General features: G+C 37.5%; 12 pseudogenes; all 12 read right to left on the reverse strand.

Annotated features, from left to right (window-relative positions):
• Nucleotides 1–1077: 1077 nt before the first annotated feature.
• LOC146171218 (U2 spliceosomal RNA) lies at nt 1078–1250 on the reverse strand (annotated as a pseudogene).
• A 563-nt stretch (nt 1251–1813) lies between these two features.
• Nucleotides 1814–1984, reverse strand: LOC146171219 (U2 spliceosomal RNA; annotated as a pseudogene).
• A 1537-nt stretch (nt 1985–3521) lies between these two features.
• Nucleotides 3522–3694, reverse strand: LOC146171220 (U2 spliceosomal RNA; annotated as a pseudogene).
• A 14-nt stretch (nt 3695–3708) lies between these two features.
• On the reverse strand, nt 3709–3826 carry LOC146171221 (U2 spliceosomal RNA; annotated as a pseudogene).
• A 379-nt stretch (nt 3827–4205) lies between these two features.
• Nucleotides 4206–4376, reverse strand: LOC146171222 (U2 spliceosomal RNA; annotated as a pseudogene).
• A 2344-nt stretch (nt 4377–6720) lies between these two features.
• Nucleotides 6721–6893, reverse strand: LOC146171223 (U2 spliceosomal RNA; annotated as a pseudogene).
• A 563-nt stretch (nt 6894–7456) lies between these two features.
• Nucleotides 7457–7627, reverse strand: LOC146171224 (U2 spliceosomal RNA; annotated as a pseudogene).
• Nucleotides 7628–10373: 2746 nt separating this feature from the next.
• On the reverse strand, nt 10374–10546 carry LOC146171225 (U2 spliceosomal RNA; annotated as a pseudogene).
• Nucleotides 10547–10560: 14 nt separating this feature from the next.
• LOC146171226 (U2 spliceosomal RNA) lies at nt 10561–10678 on the reverse strand (annotated as a pseudogene).
• Nucleotides 10679–11057: 379 nt separating this feature from the next.
• On the reverse strand, nt 11058–11228 carry LOC146171227 (U2 spliceosomal RNA; annotated as a pseudogene).
• Nucleotides 11229–14906: 3678 nt separating this feature from the next.
• Nucleotides 14907–15079, reverse strand: LOC146171228 (U2 spliceosomal RNA; annotated as a pseudogene).
• A 3997-nt stretch (nt 15080–19076) lies between these two features.
• Nucleotides 19077–19247, reverse strand: LOC146171229 (U2 spliceosomal RNA; annotated as a pseudogene).
• Nucleotides 19248–19553: the final 306 nt, after the last annotated feature.

Below are 19553 nucleotides of genomic sequence, written 5' to 3' on the forward strand. Positions count from 1 at the left end.
TAATTATTACCACACTCTGTAAAACCAACCACATTGGCTACATAAACAATTATTAATAATTATTTACAGTCGTAAATAATTACTACACTCTTTAAAACCAACCACATTGGCTAGGTAAACAATTATTACTAATTATTGACAGTTGCGTGAATATAATTACTAATTATAACCACACTCTGTAAAACCAACCACAATTGCTAGGTAAACTGTTATTACTAATTATTTACAGTTGCGTAAATATAATTACTAATTATTACCACACTGTAAAACCAACCACAATGGCTAGGTAAACTTTTAATACTAATTATTTACATTTGCGTAAATATAATTACCAATTACTTCCACACTGTAAAACCAACCACAATGGCTAGGTAAACTATTATTACTAATTATTTACAGTTGCGAAAATATAATTACTAATTATTACCACACTGTAAAACCAACCACATTGGCTAGATAAACAATTATTACTAATTATTTATAGTTGCATAGTATACTTACTAATTATTACCACACTCTGTAAAACCAACCACATTGGCTACATAAACAATTATTAATAATTATTTACAGTTGCGTAAATAATTATTACTAATTATTGACAGTTGCGTGAATATAATTACTAATTATAACCACACTCTGTAAAACCAACCACAATTGCTAGGTAAACTATTATTACTAATTATTTACAGTTGCGTAAATATAATTACTAATTATTACCACACTGTAAAACCAACCACAATGGCTAGGTAAACTTTTATTACTAATTATTTATAGTTGCATAGTATACTTACTAATTATTACCACACTCTGTAAAACCAACCACATTGGCTACATAAACAATTATTAATAATTATTTACAGTTGCGTAAATAATTACTACACTCTGTAAAACCAACCACATAACAGTAAAAGTCGGAAAAAAGTCGGAAAAAAAAGTCGGAAAAAAAAGTCGGAAAAAAAAGTCGGAAAAAAAAGTCGGAAAAAAAAGTCGGAAAAAAAAAGTCCAAAAATTTCTAGAACAAAACAAAGCAGTTTTTCTGTTTTTTTTTCAATTGTGCCTTCTCCCCCCAAAAGGGGGAGATGCTGGGCCGGTCCCGGAAGTAGTGCAGTACCGGGTCGACCCGTGGCGGAGTTGGAGCAAGCCCCGAACACTCCGCCGCGCTACAAAAATCAGTTTAATATCATGGGTACAATTAGAACCCGTAACAGATATTAAGCTGTTAAGAACAGAGTGTTTTTCAGAAATGTTTTGTACATTTCCTAGCAGTTTTATTGCAGACACCTACTGTTGTTGTTCATTCCTTTTTAGGGGAAATCTCATCTGTAAAGTTTTATTCCTGCTGTGGGGTGAGTGTATTGTTGTGCGTGTAGGAAGTCTTTCTAACTCGAGCTGCTGAAGTACACTTTGATCTTAGCCAAAAGGCCGAGAAGCGATAAATTGACAAGGAACTGCAGTTCGATCCCATCAAAAATGTATGCCCAAGTGGTGCCACTTATCGGTTGTTGCAGAAACAGCGTCGGTCCACCGTTTTTTGTTTGTAGCACTTGAGCTATGGTTTACCAAATCTCGACACATCCCTTGAAGGGGATTCTTAATCAAACCATTCTTTATTGCCTCAAATAATGGACTCACATGCAGTGACATGCGGAAAAAGTAACCCAAGGTGTCACTGCATGCACGAGGCGCCCAACAATGCAATAAGACAGGCATTGAGAGGATTGCTGTGTTAGGCACATGGATAGCAGTGAGCTCGAATGAAAAAAGTTAGTTGGCCTCATCTTTGAGTTGTGATTGTCCTCCCCCAAAAACCGTGAGTCGCTTAGCTAGTCCCGGAAGTAGTGCAGTACCGGGTAGACCCGTGGCAGAGGTACAGCAAGCCCAGAATGCTCTGCCGCATTACAAAAAATAGTATAATGTCAGGGTTACAAATTACAACTGGCAACTGATATCAAGCTGTTAAAACAGTGTTTTCCAGAAATGTTTTGTACATTTGCAAGCAATGCTTTATTGCAGATACCTACTGCTATTAAGGCAAAAGCCTTTATTGCCTCATAGTTGTCGTTAGCAAAAGTGTCACATTTTTGCCACAGCACTTATTGGTCGTGAAGGGAAGACGTCGTGGAGGTGTCGACCAATTACAGAGCAACACCACAGTATGTGCAAATGCATAGCTTATATGTCCATATGTCAATCAATGAGCAGTTACTAATTAAAAAGGAAATAAATAAGTAAATAATTATTTATATGCTATGTCCTGGTTATTGCACTAATTACTCAATATTGGCTAGGTAAACAATTATTACTAATTATTTACAGTTGCGAAAATATAATTACTAATTATTACCACACTGTAAAACCAACCACATTGGCTAGATAAACAATTATTACTAATTATTTATAGTTGCATAGTATACTTACTAATTATTACCACACTCTGTAAAACCAACCACATTGGCTACATAAACAATTATTAATAATTATTTACAGTTGCGTAAATAATTACTACACTCTGTAAAACCAACCACATTGGCTAGGTAAACAATTATTACTAATTATTTACAGTTACGTAAATATAATTACTAATTATTACCACACTGTAAAACCAACCACAATGGCTAGGTAAACTTTTAATACTAATTATTTACATTTGCGTAAATATAATTACCAATTACTTCCACACTCTGCAAAACCAACCACAATGGCTAGGTAAACTATTACTAATTATTTACAGTTGCGAAAATATAATTACTAATTATTACCACACTGTAAAACCAACCACATTGGCTAGATAAACAATTATTACTAATTATTTATAGTTGCATAGTATACTTACTAATTATTACCACACTCTGTAAAACCAACCACATTGGCTAGATAAACAATTATTAATAATTATTTACAGTTGCGTAAATAATTACTACACTCTGTAAAACCAACCACATTGGCTAGGTAAACAATTATTACTAATTATTTACAGTTGCGTAAATATAATTACTAATTATTACCACACTGTAAAACCAACCACAATGGCTAGGTAAACTTTTAATACTAATTATTTACATTTGCGTAAATATAATTACCAATTACTTCCACACTCTGCAAAACCAACCACAATGGCTAGGTAAACTATTACTAATTATTTACAGTTGCGAAAATATAATTACTAATTATTACCACACTGTAAAACCAACCACAATGGCTAGGTAAACTTTTATTACTAATTATTTATAGTTGCATAGTATACTTACTAATTATTACCACACTCTGTAAAACCAACCACATTGGCTACATAAACAATTATTAATAATTATTTACAGTTGCGTAAATAATTACTACACTCTGTAAAACCAACCACATAACAGTAAAAGTCGGAAAAAAAAGTCGGAAAAAAAAGTCGGAAAAAAAAGTCGGAAAAAAAGTCGGAAAAAAAAGTCGGAAAAAAAAAGTCCAAAAATTTCTAGAACAAAACAAAGCAGTTTTTCTGTTTTTTTTCAATTGTGCCTTCTCCCCCCAAAAGGGGGAGATGCTGGGCCGGTCCCGGAAGTAGTGCAGTACCGGGTCGACCCGTGGCGGAGTTGGAGCAAGCCCCGAACACTCCGCCGCGCTACAAAAATCAGTTTAATATCATGGGTACAATTAGAACCCGTAACAGATATTAAGCTGTTAAGAACAGATACTACACAAAGAGAAGTTTATTGACTTCCAAACTGATAGAGCACGATACATTGACAATGTGAACCACAATATACATACACTTATATGTAAAGGATACCGAATAATGTGCCAATACTACACTTTGATCTTAGCCAAAAGGCCGAGAAGCGATAAATTGACAAGGAACTGCAGTTCGATCCCATCAAAAATGTATGCCCAAGTGGTGCCACTTATCGGTTGTTGCAGAAACAGCGTCGGTCCACCGTTTTTTGTTTGTAGCACTTGAGCTATGGTTTACCAAATCTCGACACATCCCTTGAAGGGGATTCTTAATCAAACCATTCTTTATTGCCTCAAATAATGGACTCACATGCAATGACATGCGGAAAAAGTAACCCAAGGTGTCACTGCATGCACGAGGCGCCCAACAATGCAATAAGAAAGGCATTGAGAGGATTGCTGTGTTAGGCACATGGATAGCAGTGAGCTCGAATGAAAAAAGTTAGTTGGCCTCATCTTTGAGTTGTGATTGTCCTCCCCCAAAAACCGTGAGTCGCTTAGCTAGTCCCGGAAGTAGTGCAGTACCGGGTAGACCCGTGGCAGAGGTACAGCAAGCCCAGAATGCTCTGCCGCATTACAAAAAATAGTATAATATCAGGGTTACAAATTACAACTGGCAACTGATATCAAGCTGTTAAAACAGTGTTTTCCAGAAATGTTTTGTACATTTGCAAGCAATGCTTTATTGCAGATACCTACTGCTATTAAGGCAAAAGCCTTTATTGCCTCATAGTTGTCGTTAGCAAAAGTGTCACATTTTTGCCACAGCACTTATTGGTCGCGAAGGGAAGACGTCGTGGAGGTGTCGACCAATCACAGAGCAACACCACAGTATGTGCAAATGCATAGCTTATATGTCCATATGTCAATCAATGAGCAGTTACTAATTAAAAGGGAAATAAATAAGTAAATAATTATTTATATGCTATGTCCTGGTTATTGCACTAATTACTCAATATTGGCTAGGTAAACAATTATTACTAATTATTTACAGTTGCGAAAATATAATTACTAATTATTACCACACTGTAAAACCAACCACATTGGCTAGATAAACAATTATTACTAATTATTTATAGTTGCATAGTATACTTACTAATTATTACCACACTCTGTAAAACCAACCACATTGGCTACATAAACAATTATTAATAATTATTTACAGTTGCGTAAATAATTACTACACTCTGTAAAACCAACCACATTGGCTAGGTAAACAATTATTACTAATTATTTACAGTTACGTAAATATAATTACTAATTATTACCACACTGTAAAACCAACCACAATGGCTAGGTAAACTTTTAATACTAATTATTTACATTTGCGTAAATATAATTACCAATTACTTCCACACTCTGCAAAACCAACCACAATGGCTAGGTAAACTATTACTAATTATTTACAGTTGCGAAAATATAATTACTAATTATTACCACACTGTAAAACCAACCACATTGGCTAGATAAACAATTATTACTAATTATTTATAGTTGCATAGTATACTTACTAATTACTACCACACTCTGTAAAACCAACCACATTGGCTACATAAACAATTATTAATAATTATTTACAGTTGCGTAAATAATTACTACACTCTGTAAAACCAACCACATTGGCTAGGTAAACAATTATTACTAATTATTTACAGTTGCGTAAATATAATTACTAATTATTACCACACTGTAAAACCAACCACAATGGCTAGGAAAACTTTTAATACTAATTATTTACATTTGCGTAAATATAATTACCAATTACTTCCACACTCTGCAAAACCAACCACAATGGCTAGGTAAACTATTATTACTAATTATTTACAGTTGCGAAAATATAATTACTAATTATTACCACACTGTAAAACCAACCACATTGGCTAGATAAACAATTATTACTAATTATTTATAGTTGCATAGTGTACTTACTAATTATTACCACACTCTGTAAAACCAACCACATTGGCTACATAAACAATTATTAATGATTATTTACAGTCGTAAATAATTACTACACTCTTTAAAACCAACCACATTGGCTAGGTAAACAATTATTACTAATTATTGACAGTTGCGTGAATATAATTACTAATTATAACCACACTCTGTAAAACCAACCACAATTGCTAGGTAAACTGTTATTACTAATTATTTACAGTTGCGTAAATATAATTACTAATTATTACCACACTGTAAAACCAACCACAATGGCTAGGTAAACTTTTAATACTAATTATTTACATTTGCGTAAATATAATTACCAATTACTTCCACACTGTAAAACCAACCACAATGGCTAGGTAAACTATTATTACTAATTATTTACAGTTGCGAAAATATAATTACTAATTATTACCACACTGTAAAACCAACCACATTGGCTAGATAAACAATTATTACTAATTATTTATAGTTGCATAGTATACTTACTAATTATTACCACACTCTGTAAAACCAACCACATTGGCTACATAAACAATTATTAATAATTATTTACAGTTGCGTAAATAATTATTACTAATTATTGACAGTTGCGTGAATATAATTACTAATTATAACCACACTCTGTAAAACCAACCACAATTGCTAGGTAAACTATTATTACTAATTATTTACAGTTGCGTAAATATAATTACTAATTATTACCACACTGTAAAACCAACCACAATGGCTAGGTAAACTTTTATTACTAATTATTTATAGTTGCATAGTATACTTACTAATTATTACCACACTCTGTAAAACCAACCACATTGGCTACATAAACAATTATTAATAATTATTTACAGTTGCGTAAATAATTACTACACTCTGTAAAACCAACCACATAACAGTAAAAGTCGGAAAAAAGTCGGAAAAAAAAGTCGGAAAAAAAAGTCGGAAAAAAAAGTCGGAAAAAAAAGTCGGAAAAAAAAGTCGGAAAAAAAAAGTCCAAAAATTTCTAGAACAAAACAAAGCAGTTTTTCTGTTTTTTTTTCAATTGTGCCTTCTCCCCCCAAAAGGGGGAGATGCTGGGCCGGTCCCGGAAGTAGTGCAGTACCGGGTCGACCCGTGGCGGAGTTGGAGCAAGCCCCGAACACTCCGCCGCGCTACAAAAATCAGTTTAATATCATGGGTACAATTAGAACCCGTAACAGATATTAAGCTGTTAAGAACAGAGTGTTTTTCAGAAATGTTTTGTACATTTCCTAGCAGTTTTATTGCAGACACCTACTGTTGTTGTTCATTCCTTTTTAGGGGAAATCTCATCTGTAAAGTTTTATTCCTGCTGTGGGGTGAGTGTATTGTTGTGCGTGTAGGAAGTCTTTCTAACTCGAGCTGCTGAAGTACACTTTGATCTTAGCCAAAAGGCCGAGAAGCGATAAATTGACAAGGAACTGCAGTTCGATCCCATCAAAAATGTATGCCCAAGTGGTGCCACTTATCGGTTGTTGCAGAAACAGCGTCGGTCCACCGTTTTTTGTTTGTAGCACTTGAGCTATGGTTTACCAAATCTCGACACATCCCTTGAAGGGGATTCTTAATCAAACCATTCTTTATTGCCTCAAATAATGGACTCACATGCAGTGACATGCGGAAAAAGTAACCCAAGGTGTCACTGCATGCACGAGGCGCCCAACAATGCAATAAGACAGGCATTGAGAGGATTGCTGTGTTAGGCACATGGATAGCAGTGAGCTCGAATGAAAAAAGTTAGTTGGCCTCATCTTTGAGTTGTGATTGTCCTCCCCCAAAAACCGTGAGTCGCTTAGCTAGTCCCGGAAGTAGTGCAGTACCGGGTAGACCCGTGGCAGAGGTACAGCAAGCCCAGAATGCTCTGCCGCATTACAAAAAATAGTATAATGTCAGGGTTACAAATTACAACTGGCAACTGATATCAAGCTGTTAAAACAGTGTTTTCCAGAAATGTTTTGTACATTTGCAAGCAATGCTTTATTGCAGATACCTACTGCTATTAAGGCAAAAGCCTTTATTGCCTCATAGTTGTCGTTAGCAAAAGTGTCACATTTTTGCCACAGCACTTATTGGTCGCGAAGGGAAGACGTCGTGGAGGTGTCGACCAATTACAGAGCAACACCACAGTATGTGCAAATGCATAGCTTATATGTCCATATGTCAATCAATGAGCAGTTACTAATTAAAAAGGAAATAAATAAGTAAATAATTATTTATATGCTATGTCCTGGTTATTGCACTAATTACTCAATATTGGCTAGGTAAACAATTATTACTAATTATTTACAGTTGCGAAAATATAATTACTAATTATTACCACACTGTAAAACCAACCACATTGGCTAGATAAACAATTATTACTAATTATTTATAGTTGCATAGTATACTTACTAATTATTACCACACTCTGTAAAACCAACCACATTGGCTACATAAACAATTATTAATAATTATTTACAGTTGCGTAAATAATTACTACACTCTGTAAAACCAACCACATTGGCTAGGTAAACAATTATTACTAATTATTTACAGTTACGTAAATATAATTACTAATTATTACCACACTGTAAAACCAACCACAATGGCTAGGTAAACTTTTAATACTAATTATTTACATTTGCGTAAATATAATTACCAATTACTTCCACACTCTGCAAAACCAACCACAATGGCTAGGTAAACTATTACTAATTATTTACAGTTGCGAAAATATAATTACTAATTATTACCACACTGTAAAACCAACCACATTGGCTAGATAAACAATTATTACTAATTATTTATAGTTGCATAGTATACTTACTAATTATTACCACACTCTGTAAAACCAACCACATTGGCTAGATAAACAATTATTAATAATTATTTACAGTTGCGTAAATAATTACTACACTCTGTAAAACCAACCACATTGGCTAGGTAAACAATTATTACTAATTATTTACAGTTGCGTAAATATAATTACTAATTATTACCACACTGTAAAACCAACCACAATGGCTAGGTAAACTTTTAATACTAATTATTTACATTTGCGTAAATATAATTACCAATTACTTCCACACTCTGCAAAACCAACCACAATGGCTAGGTAAACTATTACTAATTATTTACAGTTGCGAAAATATAATTACTAATTATTACCACACTGTAAAACCAACCACATTGGCTAGATAAACAATTATTACTAATTATTTATAGTTGCATAGTATACTTACTAATTATTACCACACTCTGTAAAACCAACCACATTGGCTACATAAACAATTATTAATAATTATTTACAGTTGCGTAAATAATTACTACACTCTGTAAAACCAACCACATTGGCTAGGTAAACAATTATTACTAATTATTTACAGTTGCGTAAATATAATTACTAATTATTACCACACTGTAAAACCAACCACAATGGCTAGGTAAACTTTTAATACTAATTATTTACATTTGCGTAAATATAATTACCAATTACTTCCACACTCTGCAAAACCAACCACAATGGCTAGGTAAACTATTATTACTAATTATTTACAGTTGCGAAAATATAATTACTAATTATTACCACACTGTAAAACCAACCACATTGGCTAGATAAACAATTATTACTAATTATTTATAGTTGCATAGTGTACTTACTAATTATTACCACACTCTGTAAAACCAACCACATTGGCTACATAAACAATTATTAATAATTATTTACAGTCGTAAATAATTACTACACTCTTTAAAACCAACCACATTGGCTAGGTAAACAATTATTACTAATTATTGACAGTTGCGTGAATATAATTACTAATTATAACCACACTCTGTAAAACCAACCACAATTGCTAGGTAAACTGTTATTACTAATTATTTACAGTTGCGTAAATATAATTACTAATTATTACCACACTGTAAAACCAACCACAATGGCTAGGTAAACTTTTAATACTAATTATTTACATTTGCGTAAATATAATTACCAATTACTTCCACACTGTAAAACCAACCACAATGGCTAGGTAAACTATTATTACTAATTATTTACAGTTGCGAAAATATAATTACTAATTATTACCACACTGTAAAACCAACCACATTGGCTAGATAAACAATTATTACTAATTATTTATAGTTGCATAGTATACTTACTAATTATTACCACACTCTGTAAAACCAACCACATTGGCTACATAAACAATTATTAATAATTATTTACAGTTGCGTAAATAATTATTACTAATTATTGACAGTTGCGTGAATATAATTACTAATTATAACCACACTCTGTAAAACCAACCACAATTGCTAGGTAAACTATTATTACTAATTATTTACAGTTGCGTAAATATAATTACTAATTATTACCACACTGTAAAACCAACCACAATGGCTAGGTAAACTTTTATTACTAATTATTTATAGTTGCATAGTATACTTACTAATTATTACCACACTCTGTAAAACCAACCACATTGGCTACATAAACAATTATTAATAATTATTTACAGTTGCGTAAATAATTACTACACTCTGTAAAACCAACCACATAACAGTAAAAGTCGGAAAAAAAAGTCGGAAAAAAAAGTCGGAAAAAAAAGTCGGAAAAAAAGTCGGAAAAAAAAGTCGGAAAAAAAAAGTCCAAAAATTTCTAGAACAAAACAAAGCAGTTTTTCTGTTTTTTTTCAATTGTGCCTTCTCCCCCCAAAAGGGGGAGATGCTGGGCCGGTCCCGGAAGTAGTGCAGTACCGGGTCGACCCGTGGCGGAGTTGGAGCAAGCCCCGAACACTCCGCCGCGCTACAAAAATCAGTTTAATATCATGGGTACAATTAGAACCCGTAACAGATATTAAGCTGTTAAGAACAGATACTACACAAAGAGAAGTTTATTGACTTCCAAACTGATAGAGCACGATACATTGACAATGTGAACCACAATATACATACACTTATATGTAAAGGATACCGAATAATGTGCCAATACTACACTTTGATCTTAGCCAAAAGGCCGAGAAGCGATAAATTGACAAGGAACTGCAGTTCGATCCCATCAAAAATGTATGCCCAAGTGGTGCCACTTATCGGTTGTTGCAGAAACAGCGTCGGTCCACCGTTTTTTGTTTGTAGCACTTGAGCTATGGTTTACCAAATCTCGACACATCCCTTGAAGGGGATTCTTAATCAAACCATTCTTTATTGCCTCAAATAATGGACTCACATGCAATGACATGCGGAAAAAGTAACCCAAGGTGTCACTGCATGCACGAGGCGCCCAACAATGCAATAAGACAGGCATTGAGAGGATTGCTGTGTTAGGCACATGGATAGCAGTGAGCTCGAATGAAAAAAGTTAGTTGGCCTCATCTTTGAGTTGTGATTGTCCTCCCCCAAAAACCGTGAGTCGCTTAGCTAGTCCCGGAAGTAGTGCAGTACCGGGTAGACCCGTGGCAGAGGTACAGCAAGCCCAGAATGCTCTGCCGCATTACAAAAAATAGTATAATGTCAGGGTTACAAATTACAACTGGCAACTGATATCAAGCTGTTAAAACAGTGTTTTCCAGAAATGTTTTGTACATTTGCAAGCAATGCTTTATTGCAGATACCTACTGCTATTAAGGCAAAAGCCTTTATTGCCTCATAGTTGTCGTTAGCAAAAGTGTCACATTTTTGCCACAGCACTTATTGGTCGCGAAGGGAAGACGTCGTGGAGGTGTCGACCAATCACAGAGCAACACCACAGTATGTGCAAATGCATAGCTTATATGTCCATATGTCAATCAATGAGCAGTTACTAATTAAAAAGGAAATAAATAAGTAAATAATTATTTATATGCTATGTCCTGGTTATTGCACTAATTACTCAATATTGGCTAGGTAAACAATTATTACTAATTATTTACAGTTGCGAAAATATAATTACTAATTATTACCACACTGTAAAACCAACCACATTGGCTAGATAAACAATTATTACTAATTATTTATAGTTACATAGTATACTTACTAATTATTACCACACTCTGTAAAACCAACCACATTGGCTACATAAACAATTATTAATAATTATTTACAGTTGCGTAAATAATTACTACACTCTGTAAAACCAACCACATTGGCTAGGTAAACAATTATTACTAATTATTTACAGTTACGTAAATATAATTACTAATTATTACCACACTGTAAAACCAACCACAATGGCTAGGTAAACTTTTAATACTAATTATTTACATTTGCGTAAATATAATTACCAATTACTTCCACACTCTGCAAAACCAACCACAATGGCTAGGTAAACTATTACTAATTATTTACAGTTGCGAAAATATAATTACTAATTATTACCACACTGTAAAACCAACCACATTGGCTAGATAAACAATTATTACTAATTATTTATAGTTGCATAGTATACTTACTAATTATTACCACACTCTGTAAAACCAACCACATTGGCTAGATAAACAATTATTAATAATTATTTACAGTTGCGTAAATAATTACTACACTCTGTAAAACCAACCACATTGGCTAGGTAAACAATTATTACTAATTATTTACAGTTGCGTAAATATAATTACTAATTATTACCACACTGTAAAACCAACCACAATGGCTAGGTAAACTTTTAATACTAATTATTTACATTTGCGTAAATATAATTACCAATTACTTCCACACTCTGCAAAACCAACCACAATGGCTAGGTAAACTATTACTAATTATTTACAGTTGCGAAAATATAATTACTAATTATTACCACACTGTAAAACCAACCACATTGGCTAGATAAACAATTATTACTAATTATTTATAGTTGCATAGTATACTTACTAATTATTACCACACTCTGTAAAACCAACCACATTGGCTACATAAACAATTATTAATAATTATTTACAGTTGCGTAAATAATTACTACACTCTGTAAAACCAACCACATTGGCTAGGTAAACAATTATTACTAATTATTTACAGTTGCGTAAATATAATTACTAATTATTACCACACTGTAAAACCAACCACAATGGCTAGGTAAACTTTTAATACTAATTATTTACATTTGCGTAAATATAATTACCAATTACTTCCACACTCTGCAAAACCAACCACAATGGCTAGGTAAACTATTATTACTAATTATTTACAGTTGCAAAAATATAATTACTAATTATTACCACACTGTAAAACCAACCACATTGGCTAGATAAACAATTATTACTAATTATTTATAGTTGCATAGTGTACTTACTAATTATTACCACACTCTGTAAAACCAACCACATTGGCTACATAAACAATTATTAATAATTATTTACAGTCGTAAATAATTACTACACTCTTTAAAACCAACCACATTGGCTAGGTAAACAATTATTACTAATTATTGACAGTTGCGTGAATATAATTACTAATTATAACCACACTCTGTAAAACCAACCACAATTGCTAGGTAAACTGTTATTACTAATTATTTACAGTTGCGTAAATATAATTACTAATTATTACCACACTGTAAAACCAACCACAATGGCTAGGTAAACTTTTAATACTAATTATTTACATTTGCGTAAATATAATTACCAATTACTTCCACACTGTAAAACCAACCACAATGGCTAGGTAAACTATTATTACTAATTATTTACAGTTGCGAAAATATAATTACTAATTATTACCAAACTGTAAAACCAACCACATTGGCTAGATAAACAATTATTACTAATTATTTATAGTTGCATAGTATACTTACTAATTATTACCACACTCTGTAAAACCAACCACATTGGCTACATAAACAATTATTAATAATTATTTACAGTTGCGTAAATAATTATTACTAATTATTGACAGTTGCGTGAATATAATTACTAATTATAACCACACTCTGTAAAACCAACCACAATTGCTAGGTAAACTGTTATTACTAATTATTTACAGTTGCGTAAATATAATTACTAATTATTACCACACTGTAAAACCAACCACAATGGCTAGGTAAACTTTTAATACTAATTATTTACATTTGCGTAAATATAATTACCAATTACTTCCACACTGTAAAACCAACCACAATGGCTAGGTAAACTATTATTACTAATTATTTACAGTTGCGAAAATATAATTACTAATTATTACCACACTGTAAAACCAACCACATTGGCTAGATAAACAATTATTACTAATTATTTATAGTTGCATAGTATACTTACTAATTATTACCACACTCTGTAAAACCAACCACATTGGCTACATAAACAATTATTAATAATTATTTACAGTTGCGTAAATAATTATTACTAATTATTGACAGTTGCGTGAATATAATTACTAATTATAACCACACTCTGTAAAACCAACCACAATTGCTAGGTAAACTGTTATTACTAATTATTTACAGTTGCGTAAATATAATTACTAATTATTACCACACTGTAAAACCAACCACAATGGCTAGGTAAACTTTTAATACTAATTATTTACATTTGCGTAAATATAATTACCAATTACTTCCACACTGTAAAACCAACCACAATGGCTAGGTAAACTATTATTACTAATTATTTACAGTTGCGAAAATATAATTACTAATTATTACCACACTGTAAAACCAACCACATTGGCTAGATAAACAATTATTACTAATTATTTATAGTTGCATAGTATACTTACTAATTATTACCACACTCTGTAAAACCAACCACATTGGCTACATAAACAATTATTAATAATTATTTACAGTTGCGTAAATAATTATTACTAATTATTGACAGTTGCGTGAATATAATTACTAATTATAACCACACTCTGTAAAACCAACCACAATTGCTAGGTAAACTATTATTACTAATTATTTACAGTTGCGTAAATATAATTACTAATTATTACCACACTGTAAAACCAACCACAATGGCTAGGTAAACTTTTATTACTAATTATTTATAGTTGCATAGTATACTTACTAATTATTACCACACTCTGTAAAACCAACCACATTGGCTACATAAACAATTATTAATAATTATTTACAGTTGCGTAAATAATTACTACACTCTGTAAAACCAACCACATAACAGTAAAAGTCGGAAAAAAGTCGGAAAAAAAAGTCGGAAAAAAAAGTCGGAAAAAAAAGTCGGAAAAAAAAGTCGGAAAAAAAAGTCGGAAAAAAAAAGTCCAAAAATTTCTAGAACAAAACAAAGCAGTTTTTCTGTTTTTTTTCAATTGTGCCTTCTCCCCCCAAAAGGGGGAGATGCTGGGCCGGTCCCGGAAGTAGTGCAGTACCGGGTCGACCCGTGGCGGAGTTGGAGCAAGCCCCGAACACTCCGCCGCGCTACAAAAATCAGTTTAATATCATGGGTACAATTAGAACCCGTAACAGATATTAAGCTGTTAAGAACAGAGTGTTTTTCAGAAATGTTTTGTACATTTCCTAGCAGTTTTATTGCAGACACCTACTGTTGTTGTTCATTCCTTTTTAGGGGAAATCTCATCTGTAAAGTTTTATTCCTGCTGTGGGGTGAGTGTATTGTTGTGTGTGTAGGAAGTCTTTCTAACTCGAGCTGCTGAAGTCCACCGAAGTGCGAGCCCTTCAATTTGCAGCTACGTGTTTAGCATAGACTTCACGAGAAGCTGCGATGGTATCGCTCACCGCCAGCTTCTTGAAGAGACGCATGTAGCGTTTGCTACAGAGGCGCCTCATCACTTTGTCATTGTTGGGGTCCCAGGAGCCCAGGGCCCCAACAACGACTGCCTCGATGCTGACCCGCTGGAATTTCCGGAGCAGGTATTGGCGAACGGGTTCGTACTTGGCGACCTTACTCTCCCGTGCAGCATCGAAGGCGGTTTTGCGATTGTCAAAGGGACATGTGACATCAATGACAATCGCCGTTTCCCCGCGCGCCAGAACAAGATCTGGGCGGAGGTTCGTGTCACCCACGGGCCGGTTCTCATGGGTGACGGTGAATCGCTTCTCAGCGGCTGTCTTCAGCCGGTCGACGATCCTGTTGTGTCGGCTGGTGTAGGCGACGCTCTGGCGCATGCAGTGACAGAGAACATGCGGGAGGGATTCCTTGTCTTGCCCGCATCTCCGACACCGCTGGTCAGCAGCGACATCCCACGGCCTGGCTCCATTGAGGGGCAGCAGGTTCAGCCTCGCACGGTGCACGAAGCGCCAATCGCAGAAGCGAGTGAAGCGCCCCGTCCTCATGAAGTGGGAACTGCTACGGTCGGCCGCTACGCACTCCATCACTTTCCCCTGGTTTGGCTTTTCGTGGAGATTGTGATCTCGTGCGCGCATAGCGATGCTCCGAAGTGTCCTCACCACTTTCGTGCGCTGCTTCTGCGTGACGGTCACGTCGGCGCGAGTGATGCTGGGGCCCCCCTCTTGCATCTCCCACGTGACCGCCAGGCGCCGGGAAGCCTTGCGAGCCTCCGTCCATACAGACTGAAGCTGCGTAGCCCTAGCTCGGAAGTCTCCCTCCGTCTCCCCTGTCAGGTTGGCAGCGATGTCCTCATCGGTGGCCGGTCGGCGTAGTCTCTTCGTAGTGATGGCAGTAACGGCATGTAGCGCTAGATCTCGCACCTCTAAATCAAGAGAGGAAAGGAGCTTAAATGCATTGTCAATGCGGCAGATGTCGCTCAGTTCCGCTGCGAGGGGGATGCCGACCGAGCCCGATGCTGCACTGCCATAAAGGTACTCATTGGCTGCGGTTCCTGGAAGATAAAGAGACTTTTTGATTAGTGGTCGCAGTGCATCGTCGAGGCGCGCCCACTCTGACTTGCCCAACACACCGCACCGCATGGAGAAATTGAGCGCTGGATATACAAATGTTTTCACAGCGTCCAATCTCTGCCAAGGGGCGAGCATTGAGCTAAGCAGGCGGCGGCCGGTGTTGATGGCCTGGTCCACAGTAGCTCTGTCCGGGAAGACGTTGAACCCTACAGGGCGGCCCAGGAACGTCTGGCTTTCAAAATCCTGGATAATTAGGATCTCAGCTCCTGCAATAAAGAAAGGGGTCAGTCTTGTACCAACCGGTGTTTTGCCGCTCAGATGAAGAGTGCGGCACTTCGCTGGGTTAAGCTGTAATCCCAGCCTAGAAGAAAGGGATTCAACAGTATTAATGCGGGCTTGAAGCATCTCCGGGTCATTGGCCAGGGGGGTGAGGTCATCGGCGTAGGCCAGGATGTTGTGCTGCCTCTCGCCTCCCTGCACAGCACGCAAAACAGGGTCAATGACAAAATTAAACAAGAGCCCGCTCAGTGGGCATCCCTGTCGAATCCCTGCAGAAATAGCGATCGGCCGTGTTGACCCTTCTTGTGCTACGATGGTGGTGGTGTTGTCCCTGTAGAGGTCAGCGACGATCGAACAGAAGTCGCTGCCGGCGCCTGCTCCACGTAGTGCGTCGATGAGGGCATTGTGGGCGACAGATCCAAAGGCGTTGCTGAAGTCAAGGAACGCCACGCACAGCTCCCCACCGCCACCCCTCGCTGCGTCGAGGCGCTCCTGCAGCACGAAGTTGTGCTCAAACACACCATCGTGCGGCAGGAACCCCTTTTGACAACGAGAGAGCAGCTCGTGTTCAGCGATCCATCGCTGCAGCCGAGTGGCGAGACACCCAGCATACAGCTTTGAAATCGTCGACCCGAGTGCGATGGGGCGCCAGTTCGTGACGTCCTCCACAGGTCCCTTCTTGTGGATGAGGATGGTCCGGGACTCCTTCCATGCTGGGGGCACTCTCTTGAACTTGAGGCAGGCGTTGAATGCTGCTGTCAGGAAGGCTGCTTCAGGGTCTGTCGTCTTCCAGTGCTGGTAGGTGATTCGGTCGTTGCCGGGCGCGGTGTTCTCACATTTCCTCAGCTTCGTCAGGACCTCCTCTTCGGTGAACTTGTCTAGAGGGAATTCCGTGAGGTCGCTGCTCTTGGCCTTGTTGAGAAGAAGGCTGGTGTCCACCTCCTTGGGGCCCCACGTTGCAGTGAAGTGGTCCTCGAGATCCTGTAAAGGAACCGTGCACATAGGCGACTCGCCGTCCACAATCAGGCGTACTGCTCGGCGGCGATTCCTGCGGTAAAGAGACTGGATCTGCTGAGCGTTGTCGGGGTTGGTCGGACGGCGCGGCTTACCTCCGGCCGGAGCCTTCGGCAGCTTTACCGCCTTTCCAACCTCGGTGATGGCCTCCTCCAAGATGGAAAGAAAACCATCCCAACCCTCAGCAGACGCAGGCTCACGCAGCAAACACCGGAGGCGCCTGGTGTGGTCGACGAGTATGCCCTCGCACTCCAGTTCATCAGAAAGAGAATCAGTTAGTGCTCCCTGGGTGGCAGTTGCGTCATGGTGCCCGCCGCCGTCGTCGTCTTGAAGCTGCGATGTATTGCTTTCCTCGCTGATTGTTGACAGGTGAGCCTGTTGTCCGTCGCCTACCTGCAAGGAAGGAGAATCTTGTGAATTCTCCATCTCCCTGCTGCTGTTGGGTGTGCTGCTGGCAGGCACGGGAATTCCTTGGTCATCCTGCTGGGATGGGGAGGTGGGAAAAATTAGTGCTGGTGTTGCTGCTCTCGTGGTGCTGCTCTCTGGAGGAGGAGAGATGGGGGTTAGCGTTCGTGGCTCTTCCTGGCCCGCTTCCTCCACATTGGTGTCTTGTTGAGGCGTTGCTGGTGGTGTCCTTGCGTCTTGGCTGATGTCCTCTTCTTGTGGGGGCTCTAGATCCGGTGGTCTGGCGTCCCGGGATGGTGTCCTTCTTAGTCTTCTCGTCGCCGCTAACGGTGGCACGGGACGAGGCGGTAATCCCTGCATGGCAGTCTGTTTGCGGTGCCACATGTGATGATTTTCCAGCCCTCTTTTCGATGGAAAAGAGAGCTGGCAATCACCGCACTTGTGGCTGTGCAAGTCAGTGCTGGCCACCTCGAGCTTCTCTCCAGTAAGACAGGGATGCGCTTTTGGCCGAGGACCGACCTCTCTGTGGCAGAGAGTGCAAAAATGCGTGACCTGGCTTATGCGCACCCCATGCACACTTTGATCTTAGCCAAAAGGCCGAGAAGCGATAAATTGACAAGGAACTGCAGTTCGATCCCATCAAAAATGTATGCCCAAGTGGTGCCACTTATCGGTTGTTGCAGAAACAGCGTCGGTCCACCGTTTTTTGTTTGTAGCACTTGAGCTATGGTTTACCAAATCTCGACACATCCCTTGAAGGGGATTCTTAATCAAACCATTCTTTATTGCCTCAAATAATGGACTCACATGCAATGACATGCGGAAAAAGTAACCCAAGGTGTCACTGCATGCACGAGGCGCCCAACAATGCAATAAGACAGGCATTGAGAGGATTGCTGTGTTAGGCACATGGATAGCAGTGAGCTCGAATGAAAAAAGTTAGTTGGCCTCATCTTTGAGTTGTGATTGTCCTCCCCCAAAAACCGTGAGTCGCTTAGCTAGTCCCGGAAGTAGTGCAGTACCGGGTAGACCCGTGGCAGAGGTACAGCAAGCCCAGAATGCTCTGCCGCATTACAAAAAATAGTATAATGTCAGGGTTACAAATTACAACTGGCAACTGATATCAAGCTGTTAAAACAGTGTTTTCCAGAAATGTTTTGTACATTTGCAAGCAATGCTTTATTGCAGATACCTACTGCTATTAAGGCAAAAGCCTTTATTGCCTCATAGTTGTCGTTAGCAAAAGTGTCACATTTTTGCCACAGCACTTATTGGTCGCGAAGGGAAGACGTCGTGGAGGTGTCGACCAATCACAGAGCAACACCACAGTATGTGCAAATGCATAGCTTATATGTCCATATGTCAATCAATGAGCAGTTACTAATTAAAAAGGAAATAAATAAGTAAATAATTATTTATATGCTATGTCCTGGTTATTGCACTAATTACTCAATATTGGCTAGGT

The sequence above is a fragment of the Amblyomma maculatum genome, unplaced genomic scaffold, assembly GCF_055883805.1.
Source record: "Amblyomma maculatum isolate TAMU_Amacu unplaced genomic scaffold, ASM5588380v1 scaffold_23, whole genome shotgun sequence".
NCBI lineage: Eukaryota > Metazoa > Arthropoda > Arachnida > Ixodida > Ixodidae > Amblyomma > Amblyomma maculatum.